This window comes from Xenopus laevis, chromosome 5S, assembly GCF_017654675.1.
Source record: "Xenopus laevis strain J_2021 chromosome 5S, Xenopus_laevis_v10.1, whole genome shotgun sequence".
Lineage (NCBI taxonomy): Eukaryota > Metazoa > Chordata > Amphibia > Anura > Pipidae > Xenopus > Xenopus laevis.
In genome coordinates, this window is record NC_054380.1 from 30,330,776 (window position 1) to 30,336,775 (window position 6,000).

The window sequence follows — 6,000 nt, forward strand, 5'->3', positions numbered from 1 at the left end:
ATTCACATAAGTCAATTAACTTTTGGACCATTTGTATTGCCTGCAAATCATCGCCTACAATATAAATTATACTGTAATTGACAGTATATTTTGAACTTTTGTGATTTGGGTGTAGGGTTGCGGGTAGGATTTTCGACTTTGGGTATAGATGTGGGTTGTGGATCAGGGGTCTCATCTATATTTCTTATCTTATGTTATATTATCTGTATTTTATACATTTAAACATTTTTCAACTTTATTTTATGCCCCCTCCCACTTCTGATGCTGTCACTTCCAGTTTGCATGAACAGCACATCCTTTTTCATGGTGGTCAGAAGGTTGTCGATTAGGATGCAAATAAGGCAGTTGCGGGTCGGGTTGGGTAGTGGGTCCAAGCAGATAAAAAATGTAGTTTGTGTCTGGGCCAGGTTTGGGTTTCTAAAATTGGCTCCACACAAGACTCTAACAAGTACTACTTTTGTTAATTTTGGGATTTTAGTAGCCTAGATGTCAGACTAAATCTGGCAGTAAGACATTAAGAACATTGCATTAATTTGGCCTTTTTTTGTCTAGGATAAAATAAATAAAACTTCCGATGACAAATGGTAACACATAATAATCACCTTGGTAAGTGCTGGTGTCGTGTAAATAAAGATCTTAATACAGTGCAAAATTAAACATTACAATTTTACTTGGCAGTTCTACAGCTCCCAAAAGTTTACAGTGCTGAATGGTTGACTCCTACATTCTCTAAGACATAAATAACTGTTTGTAAAGAATTACAGCATTGATTGAGACAGGTTGGAATTCACGCTGACACATAGTAATCTGCCCATCTGCTTGCCAGGAAGCCCCACCAGGTGTGAGTGAAATGTGCAAAGGCAGCACTGATCATACCCACAGAGGGAAGCAAAGCCTGCCAAGTTAAATATCTGCTACATCCATATACAGAAGGCAACGTCGACAAAACAAATAATACAAAATATTCCTTAAAACCTATTTTTGTAAAACCAAAGAAAGGAAGCAGTCTTGATCAAGGTTAGCTAATGCTCAGTTAAAAAACATCATCAATAAATCAGCTTCAAGTGAAAGAGGAATATGGAAAATACTTACCTGCCTAAACCTGTGTAATGTGAATGCAACTTAAAAATGACATTGCTTCATCAATATGCCTGTGTCTATAATTTAAAACAGTCAAAGCAAGATGTAATTTTGTGCTTTTTATCAAACGTATCTATAGTATTCTAGCTACTAACTCAGCGTGTCTAAGATTTGTCTTTAATCTCATGTATCTAGATGAATGAAGATGCAGTGAAGATATAAATAGAGGAGATTGGTACAGAAATGTCAGAAAGCTTACTTAAGCATTAATCATAACAACTATTAATAATGTTTAAAAGCAATGTCAACACAACAAATAATTTATGGCCTAACAAAAGAAAACATGATTCTAAGCAACTATGCAATATACATTTATACACATTTTTTATGGTTTTTAAGTTATTTGTAGATGTATTGCTATTGAAAGCAGTGTTTGTCTGACTCTTTCTATTCCCTGCCATGATTGTTAGACTTTTGATACAATGTAAGACATTGCAGCTTATTAACAGACCTGTCTTTTCTGGGGAACTGAGAGTTTTGCAATATTGTTTAAAAAGTAACAACCTGGAGTAAAATGAAAAGGTAAGTATTTTTTTATTTTTTTTACTTTTACAAAGTTAAGCAATGTCAAGCGATTTTATTTACTTACTTGACACCCCAGGCCAGTTCTCCGATCAGCAGAAAATTGAACTGGCCCGGGCTTCTTCCACTGAGTTGAGCGTTCAACTTCCTGATTCTTCTTGCGGCTGCGCATGCACAGTAGAGTAAAAGGCTGAACTTTAATGAAAAATCTGGCTATTTCATTATTCTGCGCATGGACCTGCCTGGGACATATAAAAGAAAGAAGAAGAGAAGAATCCGGTCGATCTGTGGTGCTCGCTGGCAGCACCCTGGATTGGTGCAGGTTTCGGCTGATAGGAGCACCGGCCTGGGGTGTCAGGTAACTAAATTCATCCACTTGGGGGTGCCTAACTTTTGGCACTCCAAGTTAAAGAGACTTTCCTTCTCCTTTAGTCAAATGATGCTGTCAATTTGTTTTGACAGATAACTTTAAAAGCACGTACAATTAAATGTATATTGGTAATTTGCTTTGCATTATGTTTTCTTTTATAAAGCAAAAAAAAATGTTGATTTGCCCTTTAATGTTATGTAGTTTTGTTAGTTTCTGTAGCTTTATACATTAAAAGGGGCATTGCTGCATTTATCTGATCAATGGTTTCTATTTCTAAAAGTTATGGCCCCTTCATATCTTTCTTCTTCTAGAATATAATATTTTGCTTTGTTTTCATGTTGGCATGTATAAGGTTATCATAATCCTAATAGCTTTGAAAATATTGGGTACCACTGGACCTCTTATATTTGTATAAAGCAGTTAGGCCATAGCCTTCTGGCGTAAACTGAATGTGATGGTGATACTCTCTGTCACCTTGGTGCAGTGTCGGACTGGCCCACCGGGATACCAGGAAAACTCCCGGTGGGCCAAGGTGTCAGTGGGGCCTCCTGCTTCTAAACATTTGTCTTATTTCATGGCCATTCCCTATTTCTATGAGAATAAAGAGGCTAAATAGATGGAATAATATGTTATAGTATGGAAAGAAAGGAGAATAGGAGAATAGAGGTTGACTAAGGAAAGGAAGAAAATAATACTTAGAGTGGGCCCCTGGTCTAAAGGTGTTTGGGTGGGCCCCTGGTCTAAGGGTTTTTGGTGGGCCCCTGGTGTCCCAGTCCGACACTGCCTTGGTGAAAAAATCTTTTGTTTCCAGTTTTTTCCAGGTGTATTAACTTATCATCTCTCTGCTTTCAAATAGCAGTCCAGTATATGCTACCTGCTGATTGGCAGCAATGTGTGACGAGAAGTATGGCAAACTTTACACCTGCATTTACACATTTCAACATTCTTAAATATTTATTTCCTATAGAATTAATCTAATCTAAATAGCAATGGTTCCCAATCTTTCAGGTCTGGACCAGAAGTTGCCACTATATATCAGTACATAAAGTAAGAAATAAGGAACTGCCAAGGCGGGGAAGTTCAGTGATGCAATTGGCTTGCACACCTAGAAAAATGGGAGCTTGAAGATGGTAGCAGGAGTTGCTTTGGGACACCTCTGCAATGAAGCTGCTTAACTGCAGCTTTGTGGGAATGGGAAGAGCACTGTGGGGAGAAAAAAGGTGAAACTTTTTGTAGACTATGAGCCATTTGTAATATAAGACTGAACAAGGAGTTCCATGACTGTTCCAGACTGCAAAGTCAATAGCAGTAAAGGCCTGAACTTTATTCTAAACAGGTGTGGAGCAATAAAACCATGTCCAACCCACTCACATATGAGGGTCATTTACAATGCCCTGCGCAAAGTGCAAAATGTAAAAACAAAAGTCCAAGCCATCCATTTATTTGCCCTTTATCCACTGTGTAAAGTACTGATACTGCACTTCATATTTTTATCTGGTGCTCAGTGCAAAGTGCATGGTGCAAGGTGGCACAAGTGCCATTCCAAATGTGCAATTATTGGCCAACTCTTTAATTGCTTATTGCTCATGCACTAGTGCCCCCAGAGTCATAAATGACTCTACAGTCTTCAGAAATCAGCATAATGTGAAGCAGATGGATCAAATACATTTTTATGTATTTCATATAACTGTTCTAGTCTTCAAATGCCAAACATTTATCAAAGAACCTTCCTTTTGCAGCAATTCCAGATCTGCAGATCTTTGTCGTTCTAGCTGTCAACCCACGCTTTCTGTAGCTTGAATTCAAAATGCCGTAAATTTTACAAGTTAGGTATGGACCAAATCCAAATAATTTTTCTTTATTTTCTAAACCTTTCAAGATCATTTTTTTCACATTAAAGCGATGGTTTCCAGAAATGTCATTTTCCTTGAAGATATATTCCAGAAATAGTTGTTTTTGTGTGTAAACCACTTATGTCCAGAATTCATTTGTATTCATTTTATGTAATTAGTTGAAAAATAAGCTTTAAAGATGTCTCAAAAATGTTGTGGTTCACATGGCCACATGAATTCTTAATTTTATTCGGAAACCCATATTTGAAGGATGTGACTCCTATGCACATCAGAGAGGTACTTTGAAATTCAGCAACTTCCTTAAGGTTGTTAAGTCTGGCTGCTTTTCCGGCAGTTTGAGTCTCGGGAAACAAGCAGCTGTGAAAATAACTATAACATATTTTCAACTTCATGGAAGGTTGCGTTACTGGACAGGATCATCTGCAGTTCTTAGCTGGTTGCCTTCCTTAATTTTATTATTAGTACAATTGCAGTTTGAGGTCATTGCTCACGGAAAATATACCTATATACTGTAAATGGCAAAAAGCAGCTGAACTGTAAAATTGTAGTAAAATAAACTGATGTAGAGAAAATGTAATTCTCTAACATGGAAAACTACTATATATAGTAAAAGAGGGATATACAAGTCTTTAAATGTTAAAGTTTGTCAAAATTCAAATTTGTCTAACGTTAAAGGTTTTTTTTTTACTTTCATTAAACTCAAGAATTTGCTTATTTATTTTAAAAATCAGAATAGAAAAAATGTGATTTTATAAAATTGTCAAAGAAACATGAATACCTTGAATTTGTACTGTATAATTTGCAATGGGTCGCAAAATTCAAAACATGTACAATGAAAAAACACTTTAAAGGGGTTGTCACCTTTAAATAAACTTTTAGTATGATGTAGAGAGTGATATTCCGAGACAATTTGCAATTGGTTTCCATGTTTTATTACATTATTTCTATATTATATTTTATAGCATGTGGTATATTTCTTAAAATACACGAGTTTCAACAGCTAATGTGACATGAGGAACTTTACTAAGCACCAGGTATAAGTATCTATTGTACAGCTTTTATGTATTATTTGTTCCAGTACTTACAGAGTATGATAATATTATTGAAATCATGACTAGAATTCTGGCCTTACTCCTTCGGGAACCATCTGTTCTTGTAGATCTAGCTTGGTAAAATTCTAGCACATTGGTTCTTTCCCCACTATAGTTTATCCGTGCAAAGCCCATTAAGTAAATAATGGATCTGTGTCCTGCCAGATAAGTTCTTGTAGTTTGCCCCTTCGGCACCCAAACATGGTTTTAATTCACACTGAGAACTTTAGACTCTCATCCTACTTATCCTAAAAATTCATTCTAGCAAAGAGCTCAAAATGGCCCTGTGTGACATTTCTCTAAGGGTAAAGGTAATCAAATCTCCTCTTCAGTGGGAAACTAATCTGCTCCAAATACTTTCCTACCAGCTTAGAGTATATTGACAGTGGTAAAACATATTTGTCTTTCCGAAGCCTCGTGGAGTTTTCTTGCTAACAATTTTTGGCAACCTTGTAAACCCGAAGCGACACATACTGTATATTGGACCAACCACAGTTGACTTTATCTCCAGTGGGAAAACATTTGGAGGAGAATAGTTCATCTACCATTGCCTGATATTGCAGCTTAAAGAAAGTAGCATGGGCTATTTTCAACAAATTAAAAAGATTTTATGTTGCCATTATAAAAAATATTTCCATAATGTACCCCCCTATTGTAAAATTCTTCATGGTACCAGATAGGGGCAAAACAAAAAACACTGATTAGAATCAAAACAGAGAACCCCAAAGAAGGAATACAAGTTTCTCAGCTGAAGCCTGGTACTCTATGCTAATTCCACTGGCTACTTGATGGAGTAGAAGAAACAAACTGTTGATAAGCAAAAAACAAAGAACCTCAAAGGCGGTACAAGTTTCCCAGATTGTAGGCCCAAGCTGCACCATGAATCATTGGCTACTTAATGGACTCACTAATCTGAATAAAAACAACAATGATAGTAGTGGGTACTAGATAAGGTTGGAAGACAAACACTAACAGGAAACAGAGAAATAAAACAAAAAAAACCAAAAGAGGTGTACAAGTTTTT